General features: G+C 35.8%; 2 protein-coding genes across 4 annotated transcripts in view; one reads left to right on the top strand and one right to left on the bottom strand.

The window, feature by feature from the left end:
* The window catches only part of LOC142351456 (uncharacterized), a 285,637-nt gene that overhangs the window by 141,967 nt on the left and 116,945 nt on the right, over window positions 1-26,725 (top strand). The window lies entirely within an intron of this gene.
* Window positions 1-26,725, bottom strand: part of LOC142351465 (tripartite motif-containing protein 2-like) — an 85,701-nt gene that overhangs the window by 57,389 nt on the left and 1,587 nt on the right. The gene's annotated exons all lie outside the window — the stretch shown is intronic.

Genomic DNA, 26,725 nt, shown 5'->3' with positions numbered 1-26,725 from the left:
TTCTTAAATTTCATTTTTATTTCTTGTAATTTTTTGAATCTCGATGTAGTTTTCCTTTGTTAATTCTTAATTATGAGCTATCCTTTAGGCTTCGATTCTATGAAGTGACACTTGAAGACTAGACACTGCAATTTTCACTGCAAATTTTCATTAAAAACTCTTCATGTTTTTTTTCGTCGCAGTATTCCATTGATGTTCAATGTTTCTATGCTGCGTCCTGGCTAACTGATAGATCTAACAGAAGATGTTATGACCATTTTTCCTTTGAAATGCTAATTGAGAATTTGCTTATTAACATTTTAAATGGAAGTCCATGAGCAAATTTTTCACAGAAAACTTCTTGTATTTTGAATTATGTCAATTCCTGTTCCTTGTATTGGTTTTCTGTTTGAGAGTCCATTTTGCTGGGTTTCTGCCATTTGGAAGTATTTTGTTACAAATTCATTTTACTACAAAATGTTTCACAACTATTTATTTGGAGTCGCAACCTGTTGTAAATTTTATCTGATGCTCTATCAGTTTTTTATCAGTTAAATTTCTCATGCTTTTGTGATAATATTATTTAGGATGTGGGGATGTGAATGTGAATCAGGTCGCTGGGGCTGTCATTTTTCTAGTTCAAGTCATTTCCGGAATTTTTCCTGCCGCCTATATAAGATCTGTTCAATTGTTTGCATGTCGATGAAACGTCAAAATAGAATAGTGATTTTAGTTACTTTAAAGTAAAGAAGGGACCGATTAACAAGTAGATTTGAATAAAAACTTTTTCAAATTACCTTCAAAGTGGGTGGAGAAGTTGGTATTTAATCAATTTTTTGAGAGGGTATTCTTTCGCGTGCGAGGTTTTGACTCCAAATTTTAGCGCGTCTTCTCTTCTGTGATTTTAAATTAATGTTTTTTCCGTTGTGCGTATTTGAAAATGTATGACATGATCATCATGCAACCAATGTTTTCATAAGTTTAACAGAACTAATTGTCCAAAAATTTAGTGAGGATTTGGTTTTTGTCCCTTAATTTTTTTTTATTTATTATTTCAGATGCCTTATCGCTTAGTATTATTAATGAACAAGTTTTATGATTGATAAGGAAGCGTAAATGAATCTAAATAATGATTCGATTTCTTGCTTAGTTTTTTCCGGATTTAAAAAAAATCCCAGTTGCAAGTTTTTTTTACTTTTGTTGATTTACCACTCAACATCATAAAGAAGAGGCCTCGAAGGTTCGTGATGGGATTATATTAAATTATATTGGGCTTTTTGTTCCAAATAAACACTGATGCTTTCTATGTCTTTGAAAATAACTGTTCTCAAGAATGATGATCAAACTTTAGATTTTTGCGAGATTTTAATGTTACTCCTAATGTCTGATCTTTCAATCTCAAAATTGAGAGTCCTCATTTGCCGCTAAGGTTGCTTTAAATAATCAAACAAGTTTTTTCGTTTTCTTCCTTCTTACTGAAAAATTAATTTTTTCTAGTAATCATTTTTGCTGTCTTGTCACTAAATGTAAACGATCACAGTTTTCATGAGCTGGTATCGAAGTTTTAGTTAACGAAAATTAAGTTTTTTGTCCATAGCTATTGCCTTGAATCTATCCAACTTCAATAAAATTTTTGAAGTTTTTTGATACGCAGAAAGACAAAATATTCTGGTTTCTGCCACTTTGTGTAGGTTTGGCATGATTTTGGTTGAGTCTGTCGTTGATTCCCCTAACGTTGATGTAGTGTGCTCATTCTAAACATGTATATTCTTGCAAAGTGTTTATTCTAGGCGAGTTTCAAAATTATGCAGTTGCAATTTTTAAAGGCTCAATTTTCAATTTTTTTAAACCATTTTGCAGTGCTTCAAGTTTTATAGAAATTAGTTGTAATCTTGATGGTTTTTCAATGTTTCTTGATTTTTTAAAATTTTTTTGATAAAGAAAATCATATTTTTTTCTGTTTGACATGGAGTTTTATTTTGTCAATTCTTAATTAGGAGCCATTCTTTTGGTTTCGATTCCATGAATGAACACTGGAAGACAAGACAATGCAATCTTTACTGCAAAACTTAATTTACCCTTTTTCATGGCTTTTTTTGCTGTAGTACTCCATTGATGTTTAATACTTCTGTGCAGCGTCCTGGGTAACTGATAGATATAGCAGACGTAATGACAATTTTTTTAGAATGCTAATTGAGAAGTTGCTCTTTAGCATTTTAATTAGAATTTTGTGAGCCAATGTTTCACAAAAAATTTGTTAAATGCTCTCAAACGAAATTTGTAGCATTTATATTAGTCCTGTCGGTCTTTTTTTTATGCAATTTTTTGCTTGACCAAATTTTCGTCTGACGCTTTTGACTTTTTGTCCTCAAAAACGGGATAAACAGGTGGCACCCAGCGGGCACTAAGTGCTCTTAGAGCTTTTCAGCTCTGTTTTAGCTCAAACTGTTTTGGAGACTTATCTTTATGGTGTGAAGAGCAGTGCTTAGAGGTTGAAGACAACCCCCACTGTTGACACCCCCCACTATTACCCCAACAACCCTTACCGCGCTGTTGCCCCCCACCCCACTGCTGCCCACCCCCTCCCCATCAGCCCCCGGTAACCCCCCCCCCCCCCCCCCGTGGTTACATTCCAACAACCGATCGCTAAAAACAAGCAATTTTATATTAATTTTCTTAATTTTTTTTCAAGCTTTTTGAAAATTTTTGTAATTTTTTGAGTTCTTTCAGCGCTAGGTGTCAAGTAACCTCCTTTAGTGTTTCATAGTAGGTTACATCATAGTTTCTAGTTGTAGTTGAGTGGTCTCAACATTTTAACATCACGACTTTTATGATTTTTTGACAAAACGTGCAAAGTTTTTCAATGTTTTTAACATATATTTTTCGTTATTCATGTTTTTCAAGATGCAGGGGTCAGAAAAAGTTCTTAAGGGTTCGATAATAAGTAACTGAAAACATTTCATTTGCCATGGAAAGGCATTATTTTTTTTAATATGACAAATTTTAACGATTTTTTTTTAAAACTTGGTTTTTTTCAAGTGTTTTGAAAATTTTTGTCCGTTTTTAGGTTTCAAAAGCCTCAAGAGCCGAGAAACCTCCTCTAGGGCTTGAAATTAGGTTACTGTATAGTTTCTAAATGTAATGGAATGTTTTTCAAGATTTCAATACCACAACTTTTTAACGTTTTTATTTTAAAAGTTTTGTAATATTTTTCAGACTTTTTGATATTTACAGTCAATATTCAGGTGTTTCAGCCTAACAGAAAATCTCCGTTAGGATTTGATAATAAAGTACTTGAAATGTTTTTCCGGCCATGGCTTAGTTTTCAACTTTTATCACAAATTTTAGAATTTTTTTATGCAACCTGATTTTTTTGAATTTTTTTGAATTTTTTTGGAATTTTTTGTTATTTTTTAGTTTTCTCCAGTCTCAAGAGCTACAAACTTCCTCTAAGGTATGATTATAGGTTACTGCATAGCATCTAGATGTAATGGTATGTTTTTCAAGCTTTTAATATCAGAAGTTTTCAAAATGTTTGCAATTTTAAGTTTTTTTTAATCTTCTTTGTTTTGTCATTTTTCCAACACCAGGGTCCTAGGGACCTCCTCTAAGGTTTAATGATAAGCTGTCGGATAATTTCTAGGGTTACTGGCAGTGTGATCAATAATTATATGACTCCAGTTTTAGCTGTCTTTCGATGGAACTTAATTTTTTTCAAATTTTCGGAAAATTTGTTATCACGTTTGCCACTTGAAATAATTTCAGAGGCAAAAAATAGTGTTTAACAATTTCACAGCGATATCTGAATGTGTTTCTTTTAATCTTTGCATTATTTTGCAATTTTTTAAAATATCAGTTTTCCACTTGGTTTTTTTACTAACAAGGCTAGGAATCTAAAAGTTGCAGAATCGAATCAAGCTATAGCTAGCCTCACTAAACCGTGGCTAACTACTGACGAAGCCAACGGCTTGCCGGTTGTCTGAGAGCAGTTCGTCCGAAGTTAGTAGGTTATGTTTTTATTTTGAATTACGTCAATTCCTGTTCCTTGTTTTGGTTTTCTGTTTATGAGTCCATTTTGCTTGGTTCCTGTCATTTGGAAGTTTTTTGTTACAAACTCAATTTTTTACAAGATGTCTCACAACTAATTATTAGGAGTCGCAACCTGTTGTAAATTTTATTTGATGCTATATCACTTTTTTATCAGTTAAATTTCTCATGCTTTTGTGATAATATTATTTAGGATGTGGGGATGTGAATGTGAATCAGGTCGCTGGGGCTGTCATTTTTCTAGTTCAAGTCATTTCCGGAATTTTTCCTGCCGCCTATATAAGATCTGTTCAATTGTTTGCATGTCGATGAAACGTCAAAATAGAATGGTGATTTTAGTTACTTTAAAGTAAAGAAGGGACCGATTAACAAGTAGATTTGAATAAAAACTTTTTCAAATTACCTTCAAAGTGGGTGAAGAAGTTAGTAATTAAATAATTTTTTGAGAGGAGATCCTTTCGCGTGCAAGATTTCGACTCCAAAATTTAGCTTTTGTTCTCTTCTGTGGTTTTAAATTGATAAAATTTGTTTTTATTTGTTCGTATTTGAACTTTTATGACATGATCATCATGCAACAGATAATTTCATAGCTTTGACAAAAATTATTGTCCTAAATTTATTGAGCATTTGATTTTTATCCCATAACTTCTTTTTATTTCAGATGTGTTATCGCTTAGTATTATTAATGAACAAGTTTTATGATTGATAAGGAAGCGTAAATGGATCTAAATAATGATTCAATTTCTCGCTTATTTCTTTCCAGATTTTGAATAAAATTTGACCCAGCTGCGATTTTTTCTACTTTTGTTGTCTTATCATTCAACATTCAGAAAGAAGAGGCTTCGAAGGTTTGTGAAGGGATTATATTAAATTATTTTGTGCTTTTTGTTCCAAATAAACACTGATGCTTTCTATGACTTTGACAACAACTGTTTTCAAGAATGATGATCAAACGTTTGATTTTTGCAAGATTTTTTTGTTACTCTTAATGTCTGATCTGTCAGTCTCACAATTGAGAATTCGCATTGGCTGCCAAGGCTGCTTTAAATAATCAGAATAAAATTGGTTCAAGTCTGATTTTTTGTGACCTTATTTTCCGTTTTCTTCAATATTACTGAAAAAAAAATTTTCCTATTAATCCTGTTTGCTGTCTTATCACTAAAGGCAAATAATCACAGTTTTCATGGCTTAGTAACGAAGATTTAGTTAATGGGAATTGTGTTCTTAGTCCATGACTAATTCTTTTAATCTATTTAACTTTAAATTAATCTATTAAATTTTTGTAGAGTTTTTGCGGTTTTTTTTTCGCAAAAATCGTTTTTTTGTTGTTTTTTTTGCAAAATTGACTTCCTTTTGGGTTTCATCGAATACTAATGAGAAGTATCTGAACAGAACTAGTTTCCTGATTTGAGAGAAACCGTTTTTGTTATGTCTTTTTTTCATAAATAAAATTGGTTCCTTAGGGTTCCATGTTTTTAATGTTTTTCATGTGAATACTTAATCTCAATAATATTCAGCCTAACTGGGTTAACTGGCTAATTCATGTATGCCGTGGTTGAGTATTTCGGTATGTAGTGATGTTGTTTTCGTACTTTGAGGCGTTCGAGATTATCCTGTTTATGCGTTTAATAACAAAGTTTCTGATATTCTATAACAAAATATTCTGATTTTTGACAGTTTTTGCTATTTTTGGCATGGTTTCAGCTGAGTATATCATTAATTCCGATAAAATTGATGTAGTGTGCTCATTCTTAACATGCTTAGAATCGATGTTGTTACAAAGTGTTTGTTCTAAGTGAGTTTCAAAACACTAGATCTTTGAAAGAGAAAATTTATTTTGTTTTTTTTTATTTCAGTTATTGTATTCAAGCTGCTTCTGATGTAGAATGAGAAACTGGCTCTGGGACACGTTTGCGGTTTTTGAAAACATTGTTTTTCACTTGCGGCATTTTGGGTTCTCATTCTGCTATTTTATCCTGAATTTCTGAATTAAAGTCAACAAAAAATCAAACCTTTGTTCTTAATTTGAATAGTTGTATTTGTCGGAATCGTCAAATGGCAGTTAATGACTTAACTGATTTAGCAACTACTTTCTCAAGAGATTGTCAGCGGTTTGTTTCAATTGATATTTACAGGTTTTGCCTACTATATCACAATTCCTTTTCTTTAAAAAAGTTATTGGCGATTTTTTTCTGCAGTTTTGCGGTTCTTGTTCTCATAATGCACAAAATAAATTAAATAATGGTTTTGAGTTTGCGGTTAGTGTTTACCTCTATGCGCAATTTTTTTTAAAAAGTTAGTCATTTTTTGCTTGTATTTGTTAAACTTCTTTTTGTCTTATCACTGATTATTTTCAATGACAATTTTTAACTGTTACAAATTAAATTTAATTTGAAAAAATTATTTGTTTATTTCAGAGATAACGCTTCCATTGACTTCAAAATACGTTGCTGCACCAAAATGTTATCTAATTTTTAAACTGATGACTTAGTTTTGTTCTTATTTTAGATTTTCTAATAACCTAATTTCATTACTGATAAGTGCCGCCATGTATACATGATTTTAATTAATGAATTGATATCATAGCGGTGGTTTATGACCTCTAAACTGTTTATTCTCATATTAATTGATAGTTAACTCTTGACCGTTTTGTTGCTTTTTTGTTGACTTGTTGCTCAGCCTGTTGCTCAGATTTCAGCTCTTGCTGACTGAGATACCATTTGATTTATTGAAAACAAATTACATGGCAGAACAGGTCCTGAATCAGAATCTGAAACATTAAATCGACTAACTTTGGACGAATTAATCTCAAACGTGAGGTGGGGCAAATTAATTCAGAGGTGCTGTAGTTAAGATAACGTTTTTGAGTGAAAAAATTCTGAACGAGAGGTGGTTCGAATCCTAGCCCTCAGGCGTAAAAAACTGAAGCACTAACTTGTCGGCTATCAAATCAGCAGGAACGAAATAGTATAGAAAATAAAAAAACATATATATATATATATATATATATATATATAATCCATATATATATATATATACACACACACACACACACACACACACACACACACACACACACACATATATATATATATATATATATATATATATATTCATATAATTTTATATAAATACAAAGTTTTAATCCTGCTTTGTTCCTGCTGACCTGATAGCCGAGAGTGCCTCAGTTAGTGCTTCAGTTTTGTACGCCGCAGGACTAGGATTCGACCCTTTTCTGGTTTGGAATTTTTTCCAATCAAAAACGTGATCTAAAGTACAGACCCTCTGAATTAATTTGCCCCACTTCTCGTTTGATAGCAATTTGTCCAAAGTTAGTCAAATTATTGTTTCGGGTTATGATTCAGGACCTGTCCTGCTATGTTTGACAATTCGTTTTACATTTAAATCTTGTGTATCGGTTTAAATAAGCACAACATTCGCCTTTGAGTTCTGTATAGCCTCACTCACTGTATTAACTGGATGGAATGTGAGTAGTATATAGGTGAGGACCACATGCATTTAGATTAGGTATAGCGGAGGTTTCCGAGAAGTGGTCTTCCCCATGTTTTAAGATTAGGAATAGGATCTAGGGGGCGAATCAGGGGGTTACGAGGGTAATTTTGCACACTTTTTGCTTTTTTTGCAGAATTTTTGCAAAATTTTTGCATTTTTTTCTGTTTCCGGGTTAAAAATACGTCACAGGTGTAGAAATTGATGCTCAGGCTCAACTATTTAGCTAGTAATGATCCGCGCTGACTGGATTAGCTAATTAGGATCCGCGCCATTAATAATGGAAGTATGTTTTTTCAGCAATTTAAAGTTAACTTTTTTCAATTTTTTTAATTTTTTTTGGATTTTCGAGCAATTTTGCGCTGTTTTTTCTAGAGTGTTCTAAATACTCTCTTTTGATTGGTTAAAAATGACAACTTTTAAAAAAATTGATTTGAAAAATGTATAAATAACAGACACAGTATAAATTATGATCATCACACTACAAAACCATTAGCAGAATGAAATAAATTAAAATTATGAAGAATTATTTTAAAAATATACAAAGATAAAATAATAAAAAAACTAAATTTTAGAAAATTTTAGGATAGCCCTTTCCTTGTCTGTTCATACGTACCAACACGATGATTTAAAACTCTAATCCCTCTATTTGTAGACGTAAGGTTAATAACCTCCCCAATCACTCTCCGATACTTTTCCATTGCTCCATCTCCAGTCTCGTCCAGAGTTTTTTTGTTCAGGCCTTTGCTACTAAACTTGTACTTGTCAGACTTGCCATCATAGCAACAATAGGTTTTGCCGCAGAGACAAATCATTTCGGTAAATCTCAATTCTTATTTGAAGAGTCATGGCTCCCGTTTATCGTGCTTCTTATGCTTTGCGCAGCATGTTCTAGGGAAAAAATCGTGTGACGCAACTGCTATGAAGTAATCATCACAGTCTTTCCCTCAAAAAGCCTCCTATTCTTCCTCTTTATCAGGTCTAATGCAATTGTACAAGTTCTCGTGCGCTAGCGCTAAATAAGGAGAACCTGTGTCGATTTCCAACTCCTCAAACTTGTCAACATTGTAAAATTTGTCAAAGAAGTTGTAATAGAGCTCCAACATACATAGCTTAGCGCATTGAAGTATAAAAAACCCAACTATTGCCAGCTCAACCTTTCGACACATTGTTCAGACGCTTAAACATTTTTCCATTGATTGCTTTGTGCGTCTTCTCATCATTCAGGTTTTTGGTCTCTGTATGTCTACTCCTGTTCATAATTTGATACCCATAAGAGCTGTTACCCAACAATTTTATTAACCAGCCACAACGCTAGAGTCAGGATTTTAATCACCGGCTCTTCTAGCAACTAACACTGACTGAAAAAAACTGTTGAAGCATTTTTTGGGCGTGTTTTGAACAAATCTATTTATTTTTGTGCATTTCAGTCCAAGACTGAGATAAAAGTTGAGTAATGGAATAATGATTGTCCCCTTTTCTAGCTTGAATCTCGAAATTAACACTCGTTGATGTTGTTTGAGTAAGTTGTTTTCAATTGCATACTCTCTCATATAATCTCCCCAAATACGACTCCCCAACATCTATATACAAAAATTTAGTTCCAAATTTGGAAATTTTTCAGAGATCGACTAGAGGTTTAACGAGATGGAGAGAATTTATCGAACTTTAAATTTTGGTCAATTACGTCTACTATTTTCCCCTAATTTATCCATCTTTGGCTGTTATTTAGGTTAACACGTGTAGTAGTCACCTTTTTGGTCACTATTCAGCATTGAGCGTACCTGTTTCGTATAGTGATTTTAGCTTTCCTTTGAGTTGATTCCTTCTTTGCTAAATTTACACCTGATATATTTCCATTTTTTGGATAATAACGTCTTTTTTTCTGCTAAATCTTACCTTTTTCGGATACGTTGTTCTGATTATTTGGAGTTTAGTATATATAGAGGTGGAAAAATCAAACACCATCATTTGCTTTCGCTTCCCTTAGAACAACATCACCTCTTTTTCTCAACTACCTTAAACTTTTATCCTTCTTCTCATCTCACCACATTGAGAAATGGAAATTACAGTACAGAATAACAGCCTTCTCTACTCAGTTTCTTTCACAGAGGACACTGCTCAGATAAGCATCACAGATATATCGAATGGGTTCTTCGAGTCTTTTGTAACCCTACCTATTACTATTAAATTGTGACACATTGTTGAGCACAAGCGACAACAATTTGACACATATCATCAGGGACAGGTTCCAATCACGGAGAATCAGCTTGGAACTCACCCAATGGGTCACGAAGTTGCTGTGATCAGTGGACATCACTATACTCACATTGATGGATCAGATTTTCCTGACAACTAAGTTGCTGGAAGCATTCAGTACACGTTTCCGTGGGAGGAAGGACAGATCCCCAACAACTGGTTCAATATTCCCGAGACAAGTCAAGTATCCAGTCCAGAGCCACAAAACAACCTTCTCAAGATAGTGAGAAATGCTGGCAGCAGTGAACAAAACGAGTTGAGTGTCTATACTAGTACCACGTGGTCATTTAACGATCTGGAAAACATCGGTCCAGCTCCGTATTATGGTTCGACTGATATGTCGACTAAATCGTCAATGAAAACTACCTCCATAGAGGATGGAAGATCTCACAATCCAATTGTGCTGATTGATGAGGCTCCGGTAACTTCCATCAGTGTTCGACCATCAGTGTTCGACATAAATTCGACTTTTTTGTAGAAAAGAGATCAGCGAGTTCAAAGTGCCTTATGTCAGCTACACTATGGATGAGGTCAAGGAGCTGATACAAAATTTGAAGGACTTTTCCAACATTCAACAATGTACATTTCAACAGATGTGTAATTTCATAATGTATTTCTCATTTTAATTTATATGTTTTGTTCATTTTTCTATTTTTTCAAACTGAAAATGAGTTGGAATATTGGTTCCTTTAGAAAGCTTTTCTGAGTCTAAGAAATAAATCAAAAGGGTTCCACGTTAGACTCCACAACGAACTAAAAAAATCTTCTTATACGTTTCTTGAGGCTTTAAAATTTTCCAAAATTGATAAAATTGACAATGAGTCCAATTTTTCAGAACTAAAGTGGGTTATTCATAACGGACTACGACGCACTACTTTAATATATCAATCTGATAAACAAGAAATTTGCATTTCACAACACCGTTGGAACGGTGTTCAATAGAGTTTATTTGACAAAAATTCAATTAAAAAAGAGGAATACAAAAATTTATTAGAACATCTTCCTGACCTTCTTTCTTATTTAGAGGCTTTCAAAAAAACCAGTATTACTTTAGATAATCATTAAAAAAAACTGTATATTGTCACACTTTTAAACATTTTAATTGTTACCGTTTTTTTTCAATGATTCCCAACAACGAAAAATGAAAAAATTATTTCCGACTGCATGTAAATTTTTCGATCAAAACATTAAATTGGAGGAAATTGGCCAAAATTATACACACGAAGGACTTATTGGTTACAGTAATTCAATTCTGGATTTTTTCCTAGCAAGATCGAAAGAGTTCCGTTTGCATGCAATTTTACACAATTCTGCTGGAGCGGTTAAAGCAACTACAAATAATGGACCGGGTTATTGTTACATGTTACCTCAAATGCCGAGCTCTTGTCTCTTGGGTCACATTCCAGGTCTGTTCTTTTTTATCTTTAAAAAAATTTTGTCATCCACGTATTTTCCGAATGTTAGAGTGTTAAAAATTTTTCAAAAAAACTCCAGAGGAAAGAATGCCACTCGTTGTACTAGATTTTGAATGCTTAGAAGGAAAAATTGTCAAAGATTTGGGAATCTTTAAAGACGGAATTTTATCTGCATACAGTTTTCTCCCACCTAAAGACTACAAACCAACTTTTCAAGCAAAATGTAACACAAAAAATATGCACGGTATCAATTGGAACAATAGAAAGCTTGATTATTTTGAGCTGGCTTGATGATCTCGGTTGTCCGAAGTCTTCCAAACTATTAGAAAACGATGATGCTGAGTGGAATTGCAGCAACTACCCGCATTGACACAAGAGGACGCTTTCTTGTGCAGAAAAGAAGGCTTACGTTTATGGGATGTGGACTTTGATTTTTTTTTTGATAATAATTAATGTTTGTTTTTGTTATTGAAATTTATTATTCTCATTTGTAATTTTTTTCACTGAAACTAGAGTTTTATTAAAAAAGGAATTGGTTAAAAAGTATCACCAGCTACTGTTCTCCCATACTTTATTATTTTTTAATAGTCTTGCTCCTAATTTTGGTACTTCTATCAATTTTGATGATTTTTTTCACTGATTCCTTTGACGAAACAATTTTTTTGTTGTGTGTTATGTTTGTTTCACTTATACTTTTGTTAATTTTTGTCATTTTTTTGTTTTTGACGTTTCAATTCAATTACCCAGTTCCTTTATTTCTAGGGAAGAAGCGTATAAATGTCTGATCACACTGATAAGGGACTTCAATTAAGTAATTTTTTCTTTGATGACAATAATTAAAAACATCAATCTTGGAAATGTTTTGGACAGACGTGTAATCGGTCTTTACTATTTTTTGTCCCTGTTTGTTGTCATACTATTGGTTTTAGCTTGTTGTATTGTACAAAGTACATTAGCTGAGACTTGTGAGCAGACAACAGTTTGGTTCGCCATTTTGTCAGAGCACAATTGGATATATTTTAACTTCTCCAAAATTATGAACAAAATAGTTTCCACAAAAGAACGAGTTTTGTTTCGTTGGTTGGACCAAGTGGATCTGCGAAATCTCAACTCATCCATGATTGGTTAGATTTTAATCTCAACTCAACCAGAGTTTGAAAAAATTTACTAGTTTCATCAACACTATCAATCTCTTTACGGACTTATGTCAAAAAATATAAAGAACATTGAGTTCATTCAAGATGTTGATTTTGAGTTGATACACAATTTACCTGTTAATGGAACAATGTATTTACCTATTTTGGATTACTCTTAAGATAAAATTTCTAGTTCTAAAGAATTTGTAAAAGGTTTAAATAGAGTATACATAAAGCACAATCTCATTCATCAAAGCCGCCTAGGAAAAGATTTTGAGCTACAGAACAGCCATTTCATTTTATTCAAATCATCCAAAAATGTCTTACAAATAAACAAACTTAGTCAACAATTGAGATTGGATCTCAACGAAAAGACTAGTATACCACAGCAAAGTCAGTTCCCTATGGTCATTTACTTAACGACTTGACTCCGAAAACAGTCGACTCTCTAAGATACTGTACTGACAGTGTTCAAAGCCGTCAATATTTCTCCTACCTCAAAGCAAGCAACAGATTACTTGTTTGAACGATGAGCACACAACATCTCTCAACTCTGACCGCGTTCCAGAAATATTCCCAGAGCTTCAAACTAAGTCTCCTCAAATTTGTTCCAAAGACTTCATCCAGTTTCTAACCAATTGCATAGTAAACCTTCTAAGCTGAGAGCTAAGAGAAATTCAAAAAAACAAGTTTTAAAATTCAGCGAAAAAATTCATTTGCTTATTCTAAAAAGAACTAGTCTCAGTAAAAGAAGACAGATCCTGAGCTCCACAAAGGGGATCAGTCTTATATCAATTTTGACTCCATCAATCATTAATTGTCTCTCCAGAAAAAGATCAGTTTGTTTTGATTCCCGAAAAACTTTATGAGCAAAAAATCAAGTTATCACCCCAAAGATTGGACAAGTATAACGAAAAACAAGATTTGGTTCCAAAAAATTTGGAAACTGTTCATAAAAAAGTTAACGCTAAAACAATGTCTTCCAGCAGCAAATCACTTATCACTGAAATTTTAAATTCACCTCGGATAAAGCTAACCCTATCAGCTAACCCATTTTTTGTTAGACGGAAGAGATACAAATGTTTTATTTGTCGATTTTGTATACGCTCTGAAGAGGAAAAACATTGAATGTTCCGATTTTTAATACACAATTCTTGACGCAATTGGCTTGAATTCACATAAAATTATAAACAAAGATGCCAAAAGAAAAAAACGAGCTGAATTGTATTCCAAATCTGAAAAAGCCAAGCTACAGAGTTTGTACAGGGAAGGAAAAAACGCATATAGTTCAAATCAAAACCTTTAGAAAGCTAGCGGATTGTCAAAGAAGAAGGTTACTGATTTTTTGTACATCAAAAAAAATTACACTAAATTTTGACATCAATTCGACATTTCATAAGATTATCAGCTTTTGCAAAACGTATCAATGAGATATGGTGCCTCGAATCGGCTTTCATGGATAAATTGTCTGAATTTGATAACGGTGTGAAATATTTAATGATATGTGTCTTTTCTCTCCTGGTCCGTGTTCAATCAATGAAGTCGAAATATGCCTCTGATGCTGTAGCTGCTTTAAAAAAATGAAAAGGAAGAACGCTAAACCTGATAGATTGTGGGTTGATCAAGGTACTGAGTTTGGTAGAGAATTCAAAAAATTTTGCATGAGTAAGGAGCAAAATCTACTCTACAAGAAGCAAAATAAATCTGCTGTAGCTGAAAGAGCCATTAGATCTTTGAAAAAGGTTAATTATTGCTACATGGAGGAAAAGGGTGATGAATACGTTCAAAGAATGGCTAGTTTTGCTAACACTATGAACACAAGAGTTAACAGATCTATAGGTAAATCTCCCATAAACGTCAAAAAACCAGATTTTTTATCAACTGTTTGCAAGAACCCTATTATTTAGCACAAAAAACCATGCTGTAAATTTAGATACGAGGTTCGAATCTCCAAGTACGATATCCCATTTAGAAAAAAATTACAATTTTCAATACACAAGTGAATTTTTTCAAATTGTAAAAATTGCAACTTTAAAACCACCAACCTATAACTTTTACGAAGAACATTGTAAATAAATTCTAGGCAAATTTTATCAACAAGATATTGCAAAGTGTATCATTTTGAGATGAATTCTTTCACGGTAGAGTTGGTTAGAATGCTTCCTTTGATTATTACCCAAATAATACATTAAGTTCTTTTACAAACTTTCTTCCGGAACAAATAAACTTTGAAGTGGGATGGGCGGCTGCAATTACAGATCTATCTTATCCTTTCTGGTACCAAAACATCACGGAAGGAAAATTCTTCTACCAGAAAAAGCAACACTGGATACAAAACCGTCAGACTATTACAGACTCGATCCACGTCTTTATCCCTTGATCTCTCATATTGTGAACAAAATGATTAAAAAAATCAGGAACGTGAAAAGTATGAAAAAACACCAATCAGATTACACATTAACAAAATTACACAGCAAATTTCCTCGAGGCTCGCCAAGTAGAATTTTTTAGCATCGGTTTATCCACCTATGAGGTAATTTTAACCCAAAAACAGAAAAAAAATCAAGAAAATTTTGCAAAAATTCTGCAAAAACTTCAAAAAATCTGCAAGAATACCCTGGTAACCCCCCCATCCGCCCCTAGATCCTATTCGCGATCCTAAAACAAGGGGAGGACCCCTTATCGGAAATCGCCGCTATATCCAATCTTAATACATGTGGTCCTCAACCCCCCCCCCCCCCGGAGGGTTGCTCATCTATATACTACTAATGTGGAATTTTCAGCAAAGGTACATAAAAAAGTGGAATCGAAGATAAACCAACGTGATGAACCAATAAAGTCAGGCGCGGAAACTTGTTTAACGATTTAGTAGGTTAGGTTATCTTAAAACATTTACGTGCACATTTTAAAATGTCGAAAGTCTGCTGTGCCAGAAGTTAAATTGCCAGAAGTTCCTATTTAGCCAGAAGTTGACTTCCGTTGACTTCCGTCATGTTTAAATGGGCGGGTCTTTTGTTTTAAGCTTGATGACGTAACTATGCAGAAGTCACTTTGAAAATTTGACTGAATATCTCGAACCGCTTCGTGGTTTTCGATAAAATGAGAACCAGCTCTCAGTGATATATAGCAGAGTCACGTAAATTTTCAAGCCTAAATTTTCAAGTTTAAAAAAATTCTGAAAAATTCTTTGCACAGCATGAAACTTGATCTCCGCGACTCCTATGGTGAAAAAGTACCTTTCAAGTTTGTTGAATTTACTAGAGCTGCACTGATGATTAGAAAAACTTCTGATAATCATTTTAGAATTAAGGCTGTAAACAATGGTTGATGATAGTGATTTAACGTATTTTCGTGGATATGCCAGACAAAGGGGTAAGAGAACTGGAGCCTTAGCGCAAACAATTTGGAACAACAATTTCGTTTTTGAGACGATATGTTGTCCCAGCAGCAAAAAGAGTAGCTGCTGATTTTATTGAAATTGCTGCTCTTTAAACTGAATTGTTTTGAAGAAAAAAGAAGAAGAAGAAGACTGGGAAGAAAATACTCAAATCTGTTGCTGCTGATGTTGGAAAAGTTTTTTACCTAAACAGCTATGCGCAGGAACAGCAAGAAAGCGTCGCATTATTCGTTGATCACCTCCAAAAATCAGTCGTCGTCGAACAAGAAAGGATATTTTTACTAATCTAAAATGAATTCTCGATCAATAAAAAGTTCTAATTTTTGATATGGACATTCTACAAATTATTGCTGGGCGATTTTTGACAAAATTAATCTTTTGGAACGATTTGAGTCTTCTCATGTTCAAGAAGTGTATCATAGTACTTCATTGGATGAAAGCATTATTGAATTTGAATATGAAACAGATAGAAGTATCTATTTTGATATGAGAGATATCCACCTTCAGATCAAATTTGGGCTACAAAAGGGAAGATTGTTTGCTGACTTTAAGAAAAAAGATGAGCTTGGAAAAGCAGATAAGGGCATGTCTTTCACAGATGACAATTTACATTATCTAACTCACGTCAACTATATGTAACACTCACTCTTCTCCAACCAACTAAGAAGCGTATCTGAACAATCAACAGGTGTACATCTCCAGTGGTCAATATGGACACAACGCTTTAATTTCCAATGAATTTAATGCTTCAACGATAAATAATGAAGGTATTTTGGCTTGTCTTTTATACAAATTTAAAAAAGAACCTAGTGATTATGAGAAGAGCCAGTTTATACACCGAGAGGAAGAACTTTCGAACTAAAAAATCGAAGCACTTACTACCGTACTTTAGCTATTGATTTATTCCAATGTGAAAAGTTACTGCTTCCAAATAGAAAGGTCGGACTGAAATTGGTTCGTGCAAGACCTAACTTCTACATGGTTTCCTAAAATCCTCACATTTCTCTCAATGTTCTTGACTGTTCCTTTTTTACTCGACGTGTTGTTGTTAACGAAGTGTATCACCAGACTATCAAATACCAATTAAATCGCCAACCTGCTTGTTACAACTTTATGAAAACAATTGCACGTACATTTATTATTGCCTCAGGACATAACCAATTTTTCCAGGAAAATGTTTTTAACAATGATCCAATTAGAAGAGGAGCTATCGCGATGAACACCATTTTGGCATTCACAGGACATTTTCAAGAAAATCCGTTCCATTATCAGAAATTTGGTGTGCGAGAATTTAGAATTGTTCGCGGAGGTAGAGCTATAGTATCACTTGATACAACTAATGACTGTAGAGCATACGTAAAAACAATGAAAGCAATGAATTTTAACGAAGAAATTCCTGCGTTACCGAATCATCAATTTCAGGACCATTACACACTGGCATTCGATCTCACTTCACTTCAAGATGCTGGACAAAATATTCCTTATCCTGAACTCAGCGGTGAAAGAATTCGATTGGAAATGTTTTTCTATCGTTCGCTAAGAAACGTGACAGAAATCTTTGTCCTGGGGGAAAGAATGTCTACTGTTAAAATTGATCAGTTTGGAACGGCTGCTAAAAACGTCTGACAATTTCTTCACCATTTTTACTATTTTATATACTTGCCTTCTATATTGGAATATTTGTAGGTTTTACCATTACATCTAGCTGTCGTTCTCTACATCAAAATAATTAACTATCCGATGTCAACCGGGGTGGAATAACTTCAAAAATATATATTTATATTTCTTTGCTGTTTTTCCTTGGACTTTTTTATAATTATTGTTTTGGTTTTATCATGGCAAACAGAAAGAAAACGTCGACAAAGTCACAAAGCCAAAAATTGTTGCTTCTCGCAATAGAACGCAATTTTTCAATTTGATTGCTCTGTAAGAAATCTTTGTTTAAACGGTGCTTGTGAGATTTTTTAAAAAAAGAAAACTTACTTGTCATGGATAACACCTCACTTCATGACATCATTGAACGCATTCAAGAGCTCAAATTCCGGTATATTGGATCCTTTCCAGCAGATTTTGTTCCAAATTTACCCAAATTGATTTTCGCAATCATCAACTCTTCCCCAAGCAATAAAGTTGGTGAACATTGGATAATGATTGGGCGCTTCAGTAGGAACTATTACTACGCGGATTCTCTAGCACGATCTGTCACACATTACAAATTTTTGAATAAAAAGTCTCAGAAAATGATACACAGATCACTTCAGAAAATGGAAAAAATTTGTGTGGGTTCTACAATATTTACGCTGCATTTCATCTATTTAAGTTTTTACAAACCAACTTGAACAATTTTCATGATATGCATGTACTAAATTTTATTATTAGGTATATGTAATATTGATTACTACGGTATACACTAAGCTGGCGGCTAATAAAGTCGATATTAGTTTTTGACAATTGTACCCCTACTCAGTTAGCTACGCAAGTTTTTCTTCTTTTTTGTTGACATTACTAACCCACTCGGCTAAATCTACCTCGGTTTTCACTTATATTGATAATAATTTGTACCCATTTAATGTAAATGTTCGAGTGATTTTGTAGCTTGATGTGCATAATTTATACTGTGTCTGTTATTCATACACTTTTCAATTCATTTTTTAAAGTTGTCTTTTTTAACCAATCAAAAGAAAGTATTTAGAACACTTTAGAAAAAACAGCGCAAAATTGCTCAAAAATCCAAAAAAAAAAATTAAAAAAATTGAAAAATGTTAACTTTAAATTGCTGAAAAAACATACTTCCATTATTAATGGCACTCATCCTAATTAGCTAATCCAGTGAGAGCGGATAACTACTAGCTAAATTATAGAGCCCTAGCATCAGTTTATCCACCTAAGAGGTAATTTTAACCCAAAAACAGAAAAAAAATTAAGAAAATTTTGCAAAAATTCTGCAAAAACTTCAAAAAATCTGCAAGAATATCCTGGTAACCCCCCCCCCATCCGCCCCTAGATCCTATTCGCGATCCTAAAACAAGGGGAGGACCCCTTATCGGAAATCGCCGCTATATCCAATCTTAATACATGTGGTCCTCAACCCCCCCCCCCCCCCGCCGGAGGGTTGCTCATCTATATACTACTAATGTGGAATTTTCAGCAAAGGTACATAAAAAAGTGGAATCGAAGATAAACCAACGTGATGAACCAATAAAGTCAGGCGCGGAAACTTGTTTAACGATTTAGTAGGTTAGGTTATCTTAAAACATTTACGTGCACATTTTAAAATGTCGAAAGTCTGCTGTGCCAGAAGTTAAATTGCCAGAAGTTCCTATTTAGCCAGAAGTTGACTTCCGTTGACTTCCGTCATGTTTAAATGGGCGGGTTTTTTGTTTTAAGCTTGATGACGTAACTATGCAGAAGTCACTTTGAAAATTTGACTTAATATCTCGAACCGCTTCGTGGTTTTCGATAAAATGAGAACCAGCTCTCAGTGACATGTAGCAGAGTCACGTAACCATAACAAACTTCCTTAGTGTAGACTGGTAGCCGATTTTAGTTTTAAACTCCTTTCTCTCCAGAAAAGAGCTTGAGTTATTTTTGTCTACTGCAGAACAAAATTAGAACACTTTTTGAAACTTAGAAAAAACATTAGACCGTTGTCATTTTTTCTCTTTTCTATTATTTCAATCACAAAGACTGTTTCAATCAGTGGGGTCAGTGGTGGCTTTTTTCGGCAGCTGAGGGCTATGTTTTGAAAATGAAGTTGGACTACAGGGCGGAGCCGGTATGATAATTTTAAAACAAATGAATATCGTTTGGAGAAAGAAAAGTACTTGTCAACGACAACTTGACTTTTGCTCGTTTTCGAGGAACAAGCCGGCAAAGCAGAAACACAAACATTTGCAAAGCCTGACGGAAGTAGTCGATTTCTCAAAACCTTTTATAGCAACAAAACAAGCGAAACAAAACAAATCAAATTTAATTTTATTTTTATAGTACACTGTCCTAAGCACAATCCCAATCCCACCATAATTCATTAATATTTTTATCACCCAACCCAACAGCTCCGAAACACACCTCAAGCTAAGTATTGTTTTCAAAAAAACCATTCTCCAATGAGCTAAGCCGCTGTGCACCATGATTTTTTCAATATTTCAGAATATACAATGATCAGAAATTAGACTTGTTTAATAGCAATCAGACTATGGTGGGGTAACTACACTAAAAGGCACAAAATGACAAAGATAAAGACTCCAACATTCAACATTTAATCGATATCTAATTTCGCTCATTGTTTTTGGTTCTTCTGGGGTTGTATCCACCCCGAGGACCCCATCCTGGTTGGTCTCTTCCCCAACCCCCCGCTTGCTTTTCGGTTCTTCTGGGGTTTTACCCACCCCGAGGACCCCCTTCTGGTTGGTCGTTTCCCCGACCGCCATTCGCTTTTCGGTTCTTCTGGGGTTTTATCCACCCCGAGGACCCGCTCCTGGTTGGTCGTTTCCCCAACCCCCCACTTGCTTTTCGGTTCTTCTGGGGTTTTAACCACCCCGAGGACCCCCTCCTGGTTGGTCGTTCCCCAAACCCCCACTTGCTTTTCGGTTCTTCTGGGGTTTTACCGGCCCCAAGGACACCCTTCTGGTTGGTTGTTTCCCCAACCCCCACTTGCTTTTCGGTTCTTCTGGGGTTTTGCCCGCCCCATGGACACCCTTCTGGTTGGTCGTTTCCCCGACTCTACGCCTTCCTTCCCGTTCTTCCAGGGTTTTACACAGCCCGAGGACCCCCTTCTGGTTGGTCGTTTCCCCGACCCCCATTCGCTTTTCGGTTCTTCTGGGGTTTTATCCACCCCGAGGACCCGCTCCTGGTTGGTCGTTTCCCCAACCCCCCACTTGCTTTTCGGTTCTTCTGGGGTTTTAACCACCCCGAGGACCCCCTCCTGGTTGGTCGTTCCCCAAACCCCCACTTGCTTTTCGGTTCTTCTGGGGTTTTACCGGCCCCAAGGACACCCTTCTGGTTGGTTGTTTCCCCAACCCCCACTTGCTTTTCGGTTCTTCTGGGGTTTTGCCCGCCCCATGGACACCCTTCTGGTTGGTCGTTTCCCCGACTCTACGCCTTCCTTCCCGTTCTTCCAGGGTTTTACACAGCCCGAGGTCCTTTTCTGGTGGGTCCTATTGATAGTTTTTGTCCTTTGGTAGCTATAGGTAGGTTCAGGTATTTGGTAGGTATTGGTTTTTTAAGTATTGTTAGGTTTCGGCTTTTGCTAGGTTTTGGTAGGTTCCAGTGTTTGGGAGGTACTGGTCTTGTAGGTATTGGTAGGTTCCGTTTTCTGGTGGGTTTTTGGTTGGTAGTGTTATTTCGTAGGTATTGTTGGGTTCTAACACTTGTTGGGTATTGATTTTGATAGGTATTATTAGCTTCTGGCGGTAAAACACTACTGTAACCACCAAAACATTCCGATTCTACTCGGTTTGTCTGCACAACTCTGACTTCTCTTTAATGGTTGAGACGAGGTCAACCTCAAGCAATACAGTGTCCAAATTGAGTACTAATTCATCCGATCCCCCGGATGAAGCAATATTAACTCAACAATCCATTGGTACCTCAACGGCAACGAAGTCAAATGAACAGAAGCGATTAGAAACGTCAAAACCAATGATTGAAAATGACATAAAGCTTCATATTGACTACATTACATTTTTTCCGAAATTGAAGCTTCAGACGATCTGGGGAGTTTGAACGAAACGACATAAAACATAAGAGCAATGCAACAGAGACTTGAGCCCATAATTCTTAAATTGCTAAATTTCATTGAACTTGATGAACAAGATTGGATGTCCAGAGACTTCAGTCGGCTAAAAATAGAATTAAAAAGGACTTTCACGCTGTTAAGAAAACAAGTTAAAGAGTTGAACACAAGAAAACAGCAAGAAAATACTTCTTCAGAACAAGATCCCAAGAAAAGCATCACCCATGATGACAATATAAGGCCACATCAACAACAACAACCTCGCCTCAATTTTGTTTTACTCCGTTACAGAAAAAACTCAATTTTGGATTCCGCTTCAGCACCCGCTGGAAGCTCTTTTGCCGTTAATTGAAGGTTTACTGCACCCGGTGGTTCAATTTATAATGGCCAGACAACGTCTTTATTTTTTTGAGATCTTCAACTGCTCCCTGCAACACATCTCAACCACCTTCCGTGAGTGTTCCAGCCGGATATCAATTAACAAATGTTACATCTCTTTGTCAAAACTACTAACCCATCCAATCAGCCAACTTTCAATATTTTCTGGCAACCTATTGTTTCACAAAGCCACAATTTTCTGGACAATCAGTATCGATACCCACTTGTTTCCAGAAGTCTTTACCAAAATTAAATGCAGATCATTTCAATGGTGATCCTTTGAGTTGGATGAAATGGTTCAGCACATTTCAAGCTACTATTGATCGAGCTCCAATGACATCACCCGAAAAAATGGTTCATTTACAGTCGCTATTAACCGGCGAAGCCAAAGCCCTTGTGGACGGTTATTGTTGCAACGGTGATCTATACGTTTCAGCAATAAATCGCCTCCAAGAGCGTTTTGGTAAACCAAAACGTATTGTAAACGCAATTCTCGAAAAGCTCTCAAGTCTCAAAGCCCCAAACCTAGCTCATACAGAAAGCTACAAACAGTTCTCTTCTTTCCGTTTAACAATGGTGGACACCTTCTCCCATTCAACAACTAATCTGAATATTGCACTCGCAAAGCAATCAAGCCATGCCCCAGCAATGAAAAGTGTCAATTCTTGTATAAATGCACGCATTTCCAGTCTCTTCCACCGAGCATTCAAAGAGACCACATAAGAAAACTTAAATTGTGTTTCGACTTCTTTGGAAGTCACCACGTCGACAAGTGCACCTCAAAAAACGTCTGCCGTAATAACAATTGTAGAAAAAAAGCAACACACTCTGCTTCTTGATAGTTTCGATATAAATCCTGCCTCTAAAAAATCTAAGGATAAAGCAGTCCATTTACAAGGAACAGGTCCAGTCGCCGTAGTTCCTGTGCAACTGAAAAACGGCGAGAAAACCTTAAATACATATGCTTATTTAGACAATGGTAGTTGTTAGAGCTTATTGCTTAATTCAGCAGCCTCAGAAGTAAACATTGATATAAAAATGTCATTAGACAAATGCCAATCAGTGGACACCACATGACAAAAGAAATTGACTACGATCCTGCAAAAGTTTATAATAAACCACTGCAGTTTGATCAGCAACATTCCTTTTAACTGACGTAATTGCTGTCCCGTATCTGAATATGTCAACTATCGATACAAAAAAATGAAACCACTCTGTGCGTTGTTGGAACACCTCAGTCATATCAGTATTCCTGAGATTGGGAATAACTCCTGGAATAGATAATCTTGATCTGATTCACTAGAAGCGCATAGTGAAAGGACCCAAGAATGCTCCTTGGGGAGTAGAGACCCAGCTAGGCTGGACATGTGCAGGACTTGGCGCTAGACAAAACTCACCCCGTAAAGTTCACTCAATTGAATAGTCACCCTAATATGGATGAACAAATGTTCAAAATGGTATGAGATTGGATGAAAATAGAAAATTTGGGCATAGCTTCCCACAAAAAAGCAATGTCCAAAAATAATAAAAGAGCCCTTGAAAAACTGGACAACACAACACAACTCATTGACGGACACTCTCAAATTGGTCTCCTCTGAAAGAAAAATGCAAAACTGCCCAACAACAGATGGCTCACTGAGAAGCAAGTTTACCAATTGAAGGACAAACTATCAAAAAGCGCACAGCACAAACAAAATGTAGGAAGAAACGCTTGAGAAGGATCTACTAAAGGGATATGTCATGAAAATTGATCCTGACACAGAGGACTCGGATTCGATTGCTTCTTTCCCACCTCACCATCCAGTAACCAACGAGAACAAACCCGGTAAATTTCTGCATGTAGCCAATGCGTCAAGTGTTTTTCAAGGTCAGTCCTTGAACTCGAACTTACTGAAAGGAACAGATCTGCTCAGTAACCTCACCGGCGTTTTTCTGCAATTCAGAGAGGACAGCCTTGCATTATTCGCTGACATTGAACAATGTTCATGCAGGTCAAAGTAACTCCTGAAGATCAAAAATTTTTGCGTTTTCTCTGGATTAATGATGGTCGCGTTGATACATATGAGTACACCAGCCAAATATTTGGCGCTACGGACTCGCCTTGCATTGCATCATATGCACTGAGAAAAACAGCTCGTGACAATTGTGAACAGTTTCCAGATGTAATCAAATACATCGAACGCAACGTCTACATGGACGATCTCTATGTTGCTACTGACTGCACAAAGGATACTACGTAAAATGAGAGCAACCTTATCAAGAGGAGGTTTCAACCTGACCAAGTGGAACTCTAATAGTTCTGAGTTCCTTGAAACTGTAGAACCTGGCATAAGATTGGACCCGTCAAAAGTTCAGCCTCAAAATCAAAAAGTATTTGGATTACCATGGAACCCAATAACTGATTACTACATGATTGAAACTAAGTTCTTCCGAAAAATCAAATTAAATGAGAACATAACTCAGCGAAAGCTACTGAGGTTTGTAGCCTCTCTATTTGACCCACTTGGTTTAATTTCTCCTTTAACTATTCAACTGCGGAAATTTCTACAGGCTGATTGGAATGAAGGACCAAAGTGGGATAAGCCACTTCTTGTTCAAAATTTTCTAAATTTTGTGAGTTTAAGGGATGAAATACCCAATTTCAGGGTCCTAAAAATCCCCAGATAATTTTCTCTAGACAAACCTATCCGGTCAGTTCAACTTCATACGTTTACTGATGCTTCCGAGTTTGCTCCGTCAGCCGTCTGTTATATCAGGGTTGAGTACTCCGATCAGTCAATTGCCGTTAGATTCGTTATAGGAAAAGCTCGTGTAGCCCCGCTGAAAAAAGTGACTATTCCAATTTCAGAATTGCAAGCAGCTGTGTGCGGTATTCAACTTGCACAATTTGTTAAGGAAAAACAAGATATAATTTTTACCGAAAGCATATTTTGGTCTGACAGTACAAGTGTTCTCTACTGGTTGCGAACACCTGAATGGTACACAGAATTTTCATTGCTAATCGCTTGGCCAAAATTTTGGATGTCTCTTTCGCTTTTGATTGCAGGTACATTCCATCGGCAGCTAACCCAGCAGATGACAGAACTCGAAGTTATAGCGTTTACCAATGAGATCGGAATCTCGCTGGATTTCAGGACCATCTTTTTTGAGTAATCGTAGATCAGACTGGCCCAAACAAAAGGTTCAGCAATCGCAGTATTTGAAGATAGTATCTCTCTCTTCCTCAGTACCTGTAACAGAAACTGTTGTCAATATGAAGATATTCAGCAGTTGGAACAGACTAATACGGGTAATCGCCTTTTGTTTCTTCTTTGCCGATAAGTGCAAGAAGCGGAGTAAAGACATTCAGTTAGGCCACTACACTAAAGCTTATCTGCATATCATTCAAACAACCCAGAAACATGATTTTAAGGCAGAATTCTTTGCTTTGAAGAATGGGGATGATATATTCAGCTCTAGCAGACTAAATTGTATCTCCCGTTCATAGACAAAAACAACCAACTTATAGCAAGAGGCGGTTTGTCAAAAGCAAATATTTTGATGATATCTCGTTACCCCTTGATACTCGACAGCAATAACACTGCCACTAGATTGCTGATACAGCATACACATGAACTTAACTGTCACTGTGGCCCGAACAAACTATGAATATTCTAATGGAGTGTTACTGGATACTTCGGTGTCGAGCGGTAGCAAAACAAACCATTAGACGCTGTCCTCCATGTCGCCGATTGATCCAAGACGTTACCATTCCTAAAATGGCAGATTTGCCTCGGGAAAGGTTGCCTAAAAACAATCAATTTGTCTTCGAAACAACTGGACTTGATTTTATTGGACCGTTTCCTGTTAAGAACAATGGCAAACTGTTTAGTCGTTACGTACTACTATTTACATGTTTAGTTGTCAGAGCAGTCCATCTCGAGGTTTCAAAGGACCTTAGCACCGACTCAACGCTTAATTGCATAAAACGTTTTGTCAGCCGGAGAGGAAAATCCATCAAAATCATTTCAGACTCCGGAAAATCATTTTTTGGTTTGAACAACAGCCTCCAGTCCAGCATCGCCGATCTAAAAGCGTCAAAACTTTTTGCGGCAAAAATGCACCTTATGAAGGTCGAAATTGTATGGAAGTTTAACCCTCCGGCGGCCCCGTATTTCGGCGGAATTTGGGATCGATTAGTGCAGATTTTTAAGTTGTCTCTCTTTAAGTTCATCGGGTCACGAACGCTTACCGAAGAAATATTATGGAAGTTACGTGTGAGATAGGAAATATGAACTCTAAGCCCCTAACAAACGTTCCAAGTGATATAAATAATCCTTTACTTCTTACGCCAAACCACTTTCTTCTAGGTAGGTCTTCGGTCAATTTGCCTCCTGGCGTTTTTGTTGGAGACAAAAAGAACATTTCAAAAGCTTGGCGTACATCGCAACAAATAGCTGCTCACTTCTGGAATCCATTTCTGCAAGAGTACCTTCCGGGTCAACAAATTCGTTCCAAATGGAACAAAAGTTCAAAGAATCTGAAAGTGGACGACTTAATATGGATTATTGAGGACTTCACCCCCCGGGGCTTTTGGCCTGTTGCCCGAGTAACGCAAGTTTTTCCCGGAGATTATGGGATCCTTCAATCAGTCAAACCGAAAACCCCCAACGGTGAGCGAATTAGGACTGTCGTAAAGTTCGGCAAATTGTTTCCTGACTAAATGTCGAATCCATAGGTTCTACGATGAAAGATGCAGTTAACGGATTGTGTTTATTGGATCCCAAATTTAGCAAAATATCGACACCATAACTAATTATTCCGTTTGCCCCATTTTAAATAACTTCATTTTGAAACCATCATTGTAGCAATTAACTGCATACATTTTGTC

The sequence above is a fragment of the Convolutriloba macropyga genome, chromosome 1 (assembly GCF_964194025.1).
Source record: "Convolutriloba macropyga chromosome 1, txConMacr16.3, whole genome shotgun sequence".
NCBI lineage: Eukaryota > Metazoa > Xenacoelomorpha > Acoela > Convolutidae > Convolutriloba > Convolutriloba macropyga.
This window is presented reverse-complemented; position numbering and strand designations above follow the sequence as displayed.